Source organism: Aphelocoma coerulescens, chromosome 12 (genome assembly GCF_041296385.1).
Source record: "Aphelocoma coerulescens isolate FSJ_1873_10779 chromosome 12, UR_Acoe_1.0, whole genome shotgun sequence".
NCBI classification, from domain to species: Eukaryota; Metazoa; Chordata; class Aves; order Passeriformes; family Corvidae; genus Aphelocoma; species Aphelocoma coerulescens.
In genome coordinates this window covers 20,495,011-20,509,336 of record NC_091026.1, presented here as the reverse complement: position 1 = coordinate 20,509,336, position 14,326 = coordinate 20,495,011, and the positions used below count along the sequence as shown (strand labels likewise).

Below are 14,326 nucleotides of genomic sequence, written 5' to 3'. Positions count from 1 at the left end.
AAGGAGTAAGCAAAAGGCACACCCCTTCTCTCCAGCCGGCTGAGGTGGAGTTCAGTGCTGGGAAGGCCGACTCCTATTAAGGAACCTTTAGTAATTTTTTTGGCTTTTGGACCAGCCAAAAGCCAGCCTAGCACTGCAAGTCCTTTTTCTCCACCTGAGGTCTAGTGCTGTTTCAGCCAGAAGATCTAAAATCCCTGCGCTCCTGGGGTATGCCATCTACCGAGCCATAGGATTCCAAATTTTTATATTTTGCTAATTTTTGTAATTTTTCAATTTTTCCTTTTTTAATAAATTGTTTTAATTTTTAACTAAGAGTTGTCTCATTTCTCACAGGCTGACCTATTGCAAGGCCTGGGGGCTTCTCCAACATTTTCCAGACCTGCCTGACGCTTTTCCTGACACGTGTGGAGGTGCCCATCTGAAGGGCCTTTTGTTCTACAGCTTTGACGTCTACTGATGTTTCCTAGAAAATCTTATTCTGAAAGCAAACTACAACGCAGAACTTCACCATGGCTTTTCTGCTGTCACACGTTAACTTTAGTTCTGCTGAGAAATGGGTTTTCCTTTCATAAAATAACAATCCTCTCCACCAGCATGACACGAAGTGCTCTGATTTCACGTGGCCCTGCCAAAGCCTTTCATTCCCAGAGCACAGAGCGCTCCCACGCTGTTCCGAGGAGATTGGGAGCCAGAGCTCAGCATCCCTGGGTGTGGCACGGGGACACAGCAGAGTCAGGGGCCATTCACTTGCAATAAATGTGCCTGTCTCACACTGGCATAAAGTAACTGCAAATCTGAGAACCTAAGGTAGAAATAACAGGCTGAAATAACAGCGAAATCTCTGCCCAAACTCACCCACAGGACTGAATTATTCCCTCCTTCAGCTTTGTGAAATCAGCCCAGATGAGGTGTTTTGTATGAGATTGGCTGGATTGTGTTAACTTTTTGTCATGGCTTATTTCAGGGAAGTTGGGCCTCTAAAGTCAGCCTAGATTTGGAACTTCAGCAGTACTTGCAAAATTAAAATGTACTGGGCAGAGAAAGTCTGTTTATCTAAGATCATTATGAAGATTTATCAATCCAGAAATCAGCCACCACCAATTTTATAAATAGAGAAAATAATAAAAATAACTAAAGAATCAGTCTCCTTGCCTTTTAGGATTTCTAGGTGTCTTTCAAACCTATTTTCATAAACTTCGTTCACCAAAACACAGCACTTCCTTTGAAGGAAGCAGAGAAAGAGCTGTTCTCACACTGCTCCAAAGTCACCTTGCTCCTTCACTTTGCCTGTTTACTTACTTTATTACTCCTCTTACTCAAAGTTTGCTGCTTTGTTATTACCTGATTTTAAGAAGAGCTAGTCCAGAGCTGGGAAATCAGATCCAGTTGATGTGGGGCAGGTGCACTATTCTTTAAAAATCAGACCCATGCCAGTGACCATATTACCTGGTCCCAGAGCAAACCTCTGTCCAGAAAAAGCCTCTGTCCTCCCCACCACCAGAGAACACCACAGGCTTGCTCCCTGGGGTATTTCCTAGCACAGCCTCTTTTTGTTTTCCCTTTTCAGTCAATTTGCTTTCTTTCAGTATTAAAGTTTCCTTTCCCTTCTATTTGAGGATGGAGAGCACAACTTACAGCCTCACTCAGCTGCTCCTTTGAACCTCCCAGCCCCACACACCAGCTCTGTTCCCATTTTCCCTGCTGGGACTCACCAGCCTCTTCTGGTGTTTCCCAGGTCACCTCCACTCTGATTTAGGAGAGACAAGAGCAGAGAACAAATCCATTGCCCAGGTTAATGGAAGAGCTTTCAGGGGGAAGGACACATGATCAGCTCACAGACCTGCCAGGGCATTCTGAAGCAGAATTCCTGCTTGGATGCTCCTGGGAGCTGAATAAACATCAGGCCCACCCCAGCCCCTGCCTGGCAGCAGCAGGAAAGGTTTGCTTTGGTCTTTTATGGAACCACAGTTCCTGTGCAGCTCTGGGGTTTAAATTCCCAGTTGTGCTCATCTCTACAGCAGCCCCTGCCACCCACAGAAACCAGCCCAGTTATTCCCAGCACACAAGAATCAAGGAAAAGCAGGACTCCAACCCATTACAAATCCAGATAACTCCTGTGTCCAGGAGTTATTCCTTAGTCTGCTTTAAACTTCACTTCCCCACTGAGCTGTTTCTACTGCACAGTGCTCCCTTTGCCCAAACAGATCTGGTATTTCAGGATTCCTCACAGAAACACAGTTGCTTTTGCTTTTCCACGTTTTTTTATCTGTTTATGTTAGATTTCCTCTTCACGTGCATTTGCAGCCTCTGAAGGGGAAAGTATGCAGAAAAAAAGGTGAAAATGTTTTTAAGACCTCTAGCAATCAATAAAAGCAAGGCTCTAGAAGGCAGAATGTTCCCTCCTGCACTGCCTGCCCAGGAAATATTGATAGTGTTGTGGGAGAGCTTTTTTCCTTCCTCCTGCCTTTTGAAAATACTGATAATATGAATGTTCCCATTAGCAAGAAATATGTCACATCAAAATTAATGGTATTGGCCAATAACAATGAGACTCTGGCTGTCAAGTTAACTCAATTGAAGGGCAGCAGAGCAATTCTGCCATCCAGACCTTATTGAGACAGAGATGAATGCAGGTGATTCTCCCAGGCTGCAGAGCCTTGAAAAGTGTGCCCTAGATCCCAGTGATTAACTGGAGCCTTCCACAAAACCCTTTTAGTCCAGTGCTGGGCACCATCCTAATCCCAAACCTGCAGCAGCTCCAGGGAAAATGAAGGAAATGGGAATGCTGTTACTTCACCTCCTCACTGGTTAGAAAGGGTCAGGATCTGCTCTGGGTGTCTGACCATCTTTCTTTACTCAGTTTTATGTCTTAAAAGCAGACCAGTGTCTTCAACATAATGTCTGACTCCTTTTTACTGAAATACTCAACAGCAAGTTAAACACTTGCTAAGACAATGGAGATAAAAGATATTTTTGCTCACCTTTCTTATTTAAAAAAGAACTCTCAAAAGATAAGAATGTGTTAACAGCTTTCCTAAACTGCAGCAAGACCAGACTGGAGGTATCAGCTACAACCTCCAAGAGTGACATTAAATCTTTATTCTAAAAAAAGGTTATAGACAGATCAATGCTCTGGGGTGATTAAGTGACTGAATCATTTCATATGAGCAGCAGATGTTTCACTGACGGGCAGTGGACAAAGGGAATCTGAAATGAGGTTGCAAACTGAGGTGTCCACAATGACACTGGCACAAACCTTAAATATTCTGGGTACAACAAGAATGTGACATTGTGACAAATCAGCAATGCCAGCAGCTCCTGTGGTATGAAACCCAGTATTAATGACCATAAAAAACCACAGCTATCCATGCCCCAGACAGTTCAGATATTTTTCCTGAAGTTCCCAGTGGTATTTTGAGAAGTGCCCAAGCACTTATTCCATTGATGTGATTAGATAAACACTTCTGGAAATTATATTTGGTGCCTTTAAAAACAAGTCTGCTGGAGCTGGTTTGATGAATGCAGTAACTTTTAGTTCAATCTAAATCTCCTCCCAGACTAAACTGCTCCTCACCAGGACTAAACTGCTTTAAATATTACAGTTTAAATTCAGAATTTATACCTGGAAAAAGTCCTGTGCTTAGGAAACAGGTTGTCTCTTCTGGCTCCAACTCTTTTGCCATCCCAGCCTAATTGTGGCCAGAGTTTCCTTTATTTCTCTCATTGCACTGGGAATCCTTGATGACTTCCTTTAAATTTCCATCAGCAGTGTTAGGTATGGACTGAGCCGTGTCAGAAAAGATCTTTTCTCAGTTTCACTCACAGTGACCAACATCAGTTCCCATTATCCACCCAGGCAGAATTCACAGGCCAAATACAGCAATTAACGCCTCCCAAGGAGGCAGCCTGGCACAGCGAATTAAAATCACATTTGACTAAAGACTATTGGAGCTTTGGCTGGTTTAAATCAGCACCCCTGAATGTCACTTTGGAGGAGATGGAGTGCTCACCCCCCAAATTTGGCAGCAAGCACAACACGTTCCCACAAGAGCCAGCTCTGGAACAAGACTCAGGATCCACCCTCACGGAATAAACACCTTCCCTCCACCTTCCAATGGAAGATCACTTTATTAGTAAGTAATAGAATGAATTAATAAAATGAAATCTGAGAGCAATGGCTTCACAGCAAAGGCTCAGAGCATCTCCTTGCTGCTCTGTGAGTCTGCTCCCCCTCAGAGAGCTCCTGCCCCAGAGGCTCTCAGGGGGTGCCAGGTCTCCCTGCCAGGAGCTGATCCCAGGGAGCAGAGCTCGCTCTGGAGATCAAAACTTCCCCCGGAGCCCTCCTTTCCCTTTGACATGCACCACAATCCCACTGCTGTTTAAGGGAAAATTGCTCCACCAAGCCCTGCGAGTGACACTGAAAAGATGGGGAAAACAAACAGTAAATTGTTATGAGGAAAACACAGAATTAGATGTAAAATTGCTGTGGACTCGCTACACTTTCAAAAACCTATTTGGCTGCTACCACTAGAGAGTGATCTTCCAATATTTCCCTTGCTTTAGAACAAGCAGAGTCTGTTTTGCAGTATTTCTGCAAAAAGAAAATTACTCCTGATTATACTTTCTGCAGGAATCTATTTTTGAATCTACTTCTTCCCGCCTCGACTCTTCTTTTTGAAGTTCAAATATGCTCCTTTCAGGCTGACAGTAAAATCAGGAACTGATTGGAGCAGTTCTGAATAACAAAGTCATCTCAGAAGCCAAGAGACAATGTGAGAGGTACAAATGTAAACTAAGGAGCTCCTAGTCTTACACCTGTAGTACAGCACACAAAGTCCAAAAGAATCAAATTATAATTTAATTCTTCTTTAATCAGTGAAATGTATTTCTTTTTATACCAAGTGTTTGAGGTTTTTTGAGCCACATTTGTTTCATGAGCCATAAAGAATAACTGGCTTCTACCTGAGAATAAGATTAAAACAACCAGTTATTAATTTATTTATTATTATTTACCCATGGGTATTTCTTGAGTAACTGATCACTATTTAGGATCTGTTTGATTGCTCTTCGAACCTCGCACTCAAACATAAATCAACTTCATCCACAGATGTCATTGGGACTGTTAGAACTGAGTGAAGGGATCAGGGCAATGCTTTAGAAGGTGTCATAAATCATGGAATTATTAAGATTGGAAAAGGCCTTTAAGATCATGAGTCCAGCCATCATCACCTCCAGAGCAATGGAGTAAGTACTAAAACAATACCAAAGTTGTAATATGTGAGAACTAACTACTGCTGTTGCTTCATGAATATTTGATGTTAATATTAAAATATTATAATCATCTCTTCCAGACCCAGCTCTTCTGAAATGCCAACTAGATCAAGGTGATTAAAGGCACCACAATGTTCATTAAGGCTCAAATACCAGCACCAATGGTTTCTTTTCCATCACAATTGCACTGAATTATTAAAATACATATTCCATATGTTGTACATTAAAGTTTTACCTGTGGAGACTTTGCTGGCATAAAAATGCAGATTTTAATTTTGGTTAACAATACAAAGGAAGTTAAGACCCCATCAGAGAATGTTATCATTCAAAACATTTTTTCATTGCCATGTTAAAACTCAGAATGAACTGGCAAAGCAGCTCTAGTCACTCTTAAGCACAGCAGCCAAAATCCTCCATGGAGAGCAAGCAGGAACTTTCCCAAATAGTTTTCAGGGCACCACTTCCACATTGAGAAAGTATCTCCATGATTTTCATCTGAAATATCCACAATTTTCATACTTATTTTGTGCATGGCCTTGTGAACATCCCCTAATTTCAAAGAAAAAAAAATCAGTTAAATTTACAGAAAAAACCCCACTATTTAACACTATTTATATACAGATTTTGAAGCTTTTGGATCCCTCAGCTCTGAAATGTTGTCAGACAGCTCTGAGTTACACACATTCCTGAAGGAATCTATTTCTCTAGTTAAATATTGGTGTAAGAGAGTGATCCACTTCCCTGGGTTAAACACACCTTTTATTCCAGTTGAATCCTGAGTCCCTGCTGTTACCACAGTGACTGTTCCAAACCTCTCCCCATCTCCTGCAGTTCCAGGGGTTTGCTGGACAGCTGTGTCTGGATACAGCTCCTGCCTGATGGGGCAGTGAACTCCAGCCCCAGTTCTAACACCAACAACTCCACATTCCCCATTTTCCAAGGATCACGCTTCCTTTTTGAACAGCTAATGGGGCAAAGATGAGCACTGGTACTGTAGGGATTTACTGGGGAAGACCCCAAAGCAACAACTGTGGTGAGTGGAGCATCCCAGCAGCGTTGGGTGTGCCCAAAGGTGAAGAAGCAGCAGCAATGGCAGACAGAGAGAATTCCTGAAGTGCAGCAGGGCAAGGCACAAGTGCTCCATGGAGGGGAAGGGCTCTGTCAGCTCAGCCCTGTTCACCTGGGATCGAGCTGCAGCCTCTAAAGAGATCCCCTGGGAATTGCTTCAAGTTCCTGCAACAGCCACTTTATTGTCATTTTATTGCATTTCACAAAGCAGCCAAACCCAAACTGATCCAAGTGACTGGCTTGGGATGGCTGCAGCCAGCTTGGCCAGCTCCTCAGGGAGGGTGCTGGAGTGGATCACGAGTTTGTCACTTCTTCACTGGGAGAAATGCTCCAGCTGGGATAAAAGATTCCATTTCTCTTGCTGAGCTCTGTGAGCATTAATGCCTTTGTGTAGTGGTGCTCTTTCTTTCATCTTGAGCACATCTTTTATCCCAAAACTGTTCGGGGGAGATTAAAGAAAGAGACAGGAGGTTAATCAGACCTGACAAATTTGGTGGCCTTCTGGGACGGAGTCACAGCGTTGGTGGAGAGGGGAAGAGCGACTGACGTCAGCTACCTGGACTTGTGCAAAGCACTGGATGCTGCCCACGTGACATCCTTGTCTCCAGACTGGACAGACTGGATTTGGTGGATGGACAACTCGGGGATAAGGAATTGTCTGCTCCAGGTGCTGTCCATGTGCAGGGAGAGCAGTGACCAGGGATGTTCCTCGGGATCGGGACTGACGCTGTTTGACATCTTCCACAGGGACACAGACTGTGGGATCAAGGCACCCTCTCCAGGTGTCCCAGGACACCAAGGTGGGTGGTGCTGGAGGGAAGGGATGCACCTGGAGGGAAGGGATGCATCCAGAGGGAGCTGGACAGCCTGGAGTCACTGTCTGCACCCATGCTTTGTCTCCTTAGAAGTAACTCACTGGAGACAACAGAAACGTCCTGGCTGGATTGTCACACTCCCTGAATGCCACAATTCTACCTCTTCCCACTGCCATTACTCCTCCTTCTCTTTTATTCCTCCTGCTCTTTTGTTGAATTGTGAGGTAGAAAAATTAAAGGCCATTCGTAATTCAGAGCTGCAGAAACAAAAACATCCTGAGGGCTGCAAAGTCTAGACAGACAACAAACGAAGTCTGGGTAGACCATCTTTTCTCAGGGCTCTCTTTAAAGGACTCCAACGTCCCACTTTTCCACCAAAATCCTTTTGACCTCAGTTTTGTACATCTCTAGCTCAATTTCTGAAGACTCTTCTACAACTGTGCCTGTCACTGGAGCAAAATAAGTCCCAGGGTTGTGCTGGGATGGGCCTAGAAAAATTTGAAATGGAAAAATTCAATGGGAGAAATGTGGTCAGTCTAAGGGGCACCAGGGCTGAACCTCCCCAAGGGCCTTGGGTACTTCAGACCCACCAGCATCAGACCTGACTAGACAGGAAAATCAGCCAATCATACCCCTAGATAAGAAAAACCCCAGGCACAGCTAAAAATCACTTTAACCCCCACTGTGGGCACTCAGAACTCCATAGAATTTTAGGGTTTGCTTTTTTAATTGCCTTCAGAGACTTCTCAAAAAATCTGAGCTAAAATGAGCTTTTTACTCCCAAGAAAGCTCCCAGAGAATGGGGCATTTCTATAACTGTATCTGCTGCAACTTGTGTTTTAAGGCAAAAATACTTTCTGAACAAAAAAAAAAGAGTTTAGTGCAGTACATAAATGGCTGAAATACAGCAGCTATTACAGGAATGGAAAGAGGACCACAATGCCTACATAAATTGATAGATCCATTTCTCAGTGAGATACACAAGCTGGTAAAATAAACCATGTATTACAGTAATGGCAGAGCAGAGGAGCACCTGGAGAGGTCTCTCTACATAACAAATGTGTATAAACTTGTCTCTGCCATGTCCCAACACACAATTACTGATTTACCGTTGAGTTCCCAAAGACATCCTCACAAATGGGAGCTGCTGGGGAAGGCTCTGCTGTTAATTCAGTTTTTATTTGTACCCAACAGCAAAGCAACGCTGGGAAGGGCTCAGCTCCTCCCTCAAACTCAGGGCGGGCAGCAAACACGGGCTAAAGGAGCAGCTCCTGCTTCTCTCACCCAGGTAATCATCATTATCGTGCCCAGTACCACACAAGAACATTCCCCTCGGCTGTGCTGGGCCATACATTAAATGGAGATGTTTCACACACTGTTCTCCATGGGCTCTTTTCCCCTTACAGGATTTTATTTTTCCGAATGGCATTAGCCACACAGGATAAAAATGGGATAATTAACACATTACCCAGTGCTTTCTCCACAGAAACCACACAGCTGCACTGACAGGCCTCTAACACATTCCCCGTTCATTCCTGACTGCAAATCCACTTGTGGAGCACTTTATTTGGGAACTGGCAGCATCCCTCACTCGTGGCTTGGCAGAAAAAGGTCACCAGCCAGTGTGATACTGAAGATGAGGAACCCTCTTCTCCTGCACTGCTCCTTGGTTTTACCAGAGCACTGCTCAGAAGCTTCAACTGGGACCAGGGACTTGCTGAAGTTCCCATTTGTAACCCAGAGCAGCTGCATTTCTGGGTAATTATTTACACATCATTTACAGCACAAAATGTGAGTGTAAGGGGACTGAGGGCAAGGCTGGGTCAGCCTGCAAGGGCCAGCCCCACAGCCTGCATGGTCAGAGCCCTTTGGCCAGGACTGGAAGGGACCAGGAGCTATGCAAGGGGCCGGGCTGAAGGCACCACTACCCCAACCTTTCATCTAATGTTGGATGGGGCAGCTCAGCTCCAGCAGCCCCAGAGCCTGGCTCAGGGATCTGGCAGCACTCTGGAGGTCTCTTAGAAGGGAGTGACCCACACCAGCCCTGCAGGAGCAGCTCCTCCACTGCCAAATCCCACTGCAGCACTCCCAGGATTGTCCACAGCAGGGAAGGGAGCAGGGAAACAGGACCAGCCGTGAGTGAGTGAGTGAGTGAGTGAGTGAGTGAGTGAGTGTGAGTGAGTGAGTGAGTGAGGACAGATCAGATCTGTTCCCAACTAGAGCTGGACCACATCAACATTTGACTTACCCTGGGCTGGGCTGCACAGCAGGACCAAATTCTGCCTCTAAATTCTGCCCATCCTGCAGGATCCAGCTCGGTTTAGTTGTCCCCAGGTCCCTGAGGGTTTGGCAGGAACGAGGCTGGTTCTTGTTGCATCCAAGCTGATTTATCCTGCAAAAATGTGGGGAGAATTGCAAATAAACAAGGCACAAGGCATTCCAATTTGCAGGAATACACAGAAAGGTGAATTCATGGCGTTTTCCTTTTGCTCTATTATAAATGAATGTGAAAACCATAAACTGTTCTAGTTGAATACATTTTTTTTTTTTTTTAAATGCTGCTTTCTCTCTACCCCCAAGAGCTTGCTGTTCTACAGGATATTGTTATGGCTCAAAACAGTTTCTGTAAAAATGGACTGCATTTCTTGGCAGTGAGGAGCAGAGTACCACAGAGCAAAAGGCAGCAGCAAAGAGGCTTTCCTGGTTCTGGCAGATCTGCCAGCAGCCACGGGCAGACCTGCTCACAGCAGCTGCTAAACTGTGTCCCCAGGGGTCACCCCGTGCTCGGGGCCAGCACATCCCCCAGCACAGGGTTCACCCCAGATCTGCCCTCTCTCACCTGTGCCAGGGGCAAGGAGCTGGCCCGGCTGAAGGAAACAAGGAAAGCTGGAGTTCTTTGGGGCCCCAGGCACAAACTGGGGTAAATAACCACACACAGTCCTTGGGTTCTGTCCTTTTTTTTTGTCACTTTTGCTGCTGTTCAGGATGTTCCAGTGAGTCAGAAGTGGCTGAAAGCACAGGCAAATGAAGCTGGAGCCTGCCATGAGAGCAGAGTGCCAAATCTCTGCCTGTCAGGAGACAAGTGGTGGGCTTGGAGCCATCCTGCCCCAGCAGCCCTGCACACCTGCAGGCACCAGCAGAGAAGGGATCCCCTGGGACAAGACCCTGTCCTGCTCTGCCCCTTCTCCTCAGAAAAGATGAAAAGCTGTAAGCAGTCCTTGGAGTGGAGCAGAGGGGCAGAACCACCTCCCTCCATCTATGCATATATAAAAAAATGAAGATATTTATAGACATCTATTTTAGAACACATCATGAAGCCATTTAGATACTTCGATTTATCCTGTGAAGATGCCATGGGGCACACATTTAACCTCAGGTCTGAGCTGTTCCATGCCCTCCTTCCACACTGCAGGTACATGGGAAAGGGCAAGGCCAGCTCCAGCCCCAGCATCCCACACAGCACCCACAGAACTCCACACTTCATCTTCTGGACCAGATGCTCCTAAATGTGCAGGAAAAGAGGGAAGACTGAAAAAAAGTGACCTGAGGGGGCACTTCAGACAGTGACAAGAAAGCCCAAGTTCCATAATCGTTTGTTTCCAAGACAAAAACTGAAGTAGGAGAGGAAGAAAGCAGCAAATGGGCTTCTTAAAATATAAACTTCTTAAAATAAAATATAATCCTGTCAACTCTTGTCTCACTGTGAGCTCAACTGCTGTGCTAAAGCTGCAAGGTGTATTAAGAGTTGAGAACCCACAAACTCGCCCATAACTCTCTTTAATTTATGGCTGCCCGACAGTTTCCTTCTGAGCCATTTGCTTGATGTATACCTGACGTCACCTCCAGTGCACACTGAAATAGAAATACAATGCGATGGGATAAATGAGTTTGCTTGGGAGACTTTCCAAAGTTGGCCTGGAAAACACACCTGGCTGAGGCACTTTCTCACTCCTCCCCATCCACACATAGCCCTTCCCACACACAGAGGCTGGGCCAAAACACAAATTCTGAATCCCCTCCTTTCACCCCCTTCAACAGCACCATATATTCTAAATATATGTTTGTTTGTTTCCCAGCCAGCGAAGATTCAAGAGCTTTTCACCAAGATTCTCTTTGGGAGCTGATAAAAACAACTTAAAAGCTGCTGGGAAAAGGGAGCCTCTCCCTGTCAAGATCCCATTGCCCCAGTCCAGCAGAGCACTTCAGCACACAAATCATTTCCAGCACACAAATAATGCCACTGTAAACAGGACTACAAAGCAGTTTAGGAGATCAAGGCTGAAGTATCCCCAGCCTTTCCTTCTGAAGCCTCAGAAGTACAAGGGAGCCTGTTAAAGCAGCTTCCTAACATAACGTCTCCCTGAAGAGCTGATCCTGACCCCTTTCCTTCTGCAGAGCTAATGTTTATCGAAATATTCAACAATTAGTCCTGGCAAGGAGGAGAACTTAACTCACATCACACTACAGACATAAAGCCCTTGTGCTAATGAGCTGCTGCTCAACACTTCTGCAATGCCCTGCCTTGTAATTACCCTGTCCAAGGCTCCACAGCTCCAAACTCCAGCCCAGGCACGGAGGTTGGATTTATTTAACCAGCATTCCTGCTCCTCCTGCTCTGCACCACCCCTGGGAAGGATCCATATATAAACCAGTCCATGTCCAGCCAGGAGCAATGACAAAGGCAATTCCTAACGCTGCCACTGCAAAATTCTTGTCACCAAGAGCACAGCAGCCCATTATTAGCCTGTCAGGAATCTTTGATTTAAAGGCCATAAAAGCTGTATTTTTCCTGGATTTTGCTATCCCAAGGAGTTTCTAGCCTGTAGGATTAAATTGCTTAAGAATGAGAACTCTCCAGTCCTACTTGCTGCTCTTGGCACGTGGCTCCAGGGGCTGTGCAGTCCCAGGATGAGAGAAACAAGGAGTGCAGGGCTCCCTGAAGGGAACAAAGGAGGAGCAGCTTTGTGTCACCCCTGGGGAGCCACTGGCACAGCCCAGGGACAGGAGCAAGGCACATCCACACACCGTGACAGAGACAGGACTTGCTGCTGCACTGGGACAAGGTTTCCCTGTGTCTGGTGCAAGATTTGGGGATATTTAGGGAAAAAAAATCACCTCACCTGAAATCAGTGCAGTATTTTACTCTTTCCTGCAGAGAATTACTGATGGAGGGAGAACTGGGAAAGGTTTGGAATCACACAGTATCCTGGGATGGAAGGGACCCACAAGGATCATCCAGTCCAGCTCCTGGCCCTGCAGAGACACCCCAGCAACCCCAATTGTCCAAATGCTCTTGGAGCTCTGGCAGCCTTGGGGTTGTGACCGTGCCCTGGGGAGCCTGGGCAGTGCCCAGCATCCTCTAACTTCCACCTCAGGAATCTGGCTCAGAAGATGATAATCTCTGAAAATCCCGAGACCCAAAGAGAAGCTGAACTGCTGCATTTCAAAGCACCTCTCACTTAGCCCCTCCTCCTTCCTACACTCTCCCTGACTCTGGCACAAGACAATGTATTCCAAGAAGGCAGTTAAGGCACACAACAGATTTTCTGTAAATTCTGAAAATGAGATTAAAAGTGCCTGTCCTTTGTCACGGGCAATTTTTTCTGAAGTGCTTTTTGTAGCAGATTTTGCAATACTGTTTTCCCGTGGCATGTAGGCATCTACATGCTGTGCTTGCTTTGAAATCCAACACCAGAACTCTCATTTTCCATGTGGCAAAAGAATGACTGCCCAGCTTCCCTTCTGGGAGCACAGAAATGTCTGGGAGGGAAAGAATCTCACCAGTTTGGACAGTGCTGCTTCCACCAGGGAAGAAAAGGGTTATTTCCCTTCTACTGAAGCAACATGTCCTGAAACGTGCTTCAATTTTCTCACAAAATGGACCAGAAGGGAACAGAAAAAACACCATATCATAAAGAATGCTGAAAAGAGAGAATGTTCTCCACTGAAGAATGCTAATATAAGGCAGAAATACGGGAACTGCTTCAGGGAAAGGAGAGGCCTTGGAGTTGCCTGGTGCAGGTACAACCTTGGAGAACCTTGAATCATAGGACAGAACCTTAAATCCCACCCAGTGCCACCCCTGCCATGGGCAGGGACACCTCCCACTGTCCCAGGCTGCTCCCAGCCCCAATGTCCAGCCTGGCCTTGGGCACTGCCAGGGATCCAGGGGCAGCCCCAGCTGCTCTGGGCCTGGGCCTCACATAACATGAAACCCTTTGAACAGACCACTATCTCCTTTGAACCGAAGTTCCCTTGGAGGAAACCACCAAAATTGTTACTGGAACCAAGGCTGGTTAATGGGAAGAAACATTCCTTGCTCCTGTGTGCTTGGCAGTGCTGGCCCAGCAGGGTGACTATGGATGACAGCATTGGGGTGTCCCTCAGAGGGACCCTCAGTGGCCCCCAGCAAATCCCAGCTTTGCTGGCAAGTCCCAAGTACTCCACATTGAGTTTTCACATCAGCGAGGTCAAAGCCAGTGATGCCACACTCCTGGGACAGCCCAAACCACCAAGGATATGTCCCAGGGATTTACAGGGAGCACTCCAGCCTTGCAGGAGGAGCCGTGACCCCAAGGAACTCAGAGAACAGCCAGAAAAGGTGTGAAAGCTCCTCCCGGGTACAAACATGTTCTGTTTGTGTTTTCAGTCGGGTTTCTTTTAAAAATTCATGAGGTCTTGAACACTGCAAAGATCCAGCAAGTGCTGAGCTATTAAAAAACTAACACAGAACATAGAAAAGTCCTTGGGTTTTTTCCCCTCCATACAAAACCAGTGCAGTCAAGAGGAAAAAACCTGGGAGAAGATCTCCTGCCTTGCAAAGGTTCCTGCAGAGCACAAACCATCCATGCTTTCTTCCCCCCATCCATGCCCTTGTTCCCCCCTGCAGGCTGGGTCCTTGCCCATGGACCTTGACCTGCCCTTTGGGATGGATGCCCTGGGAGATGATGGAGTTGTCCCAGGGAACACCCAGAGACTGGAACGAGGCACCGAGACAAACAGATTTAAAACCCCATTAAGCTGTGAGTCAGCAGAAACAAATCAAGCTATTTAAACAAGTATTTCTGGTTGGAAAGGCAGAGTGATGGCATCCAAGGCTGGGCAGGAGGGGATAGCCACCCCTGGAGCTCTGGTTATGTGGAACCTCAGCAGTTTCACCAAAAGCTTTGAGT

At 46.1% G+C, this 14,326-nt stretch overlaps 1 long non-coding RNA gene across 3 annotated transcripts in view; it reads right to left on the bottom strand.

Moving 5' to 3' along the window:
* LOC138117360 (uncharacterized) overlaps positions 1–14,326 on the bottom strand; it is a 43,943-nt gene that overhangs the window by 28,649 nt on the left and 968 nt on the right. For 2 of the 3 annotated variants that reach the window (XR_011154622.1, XR_011154624.1), the window contains exons 2-3: positions 9,403–9,546; positions 5,660–5,820 (exon numbers count right to left, since the gene is read on the bottom strand). This is a non-coding gene — a long non-coding RNA (uncharacterized lncRNA). Of the gene's footprint in view, positions 1–5,659; positions 5,821–9,402; positions 9,547–9,993; positions 10,106–14,326 lie in introns of those variants that run through there. The other variant, XR_011154623.1, reaches the window with a different exon arrangement.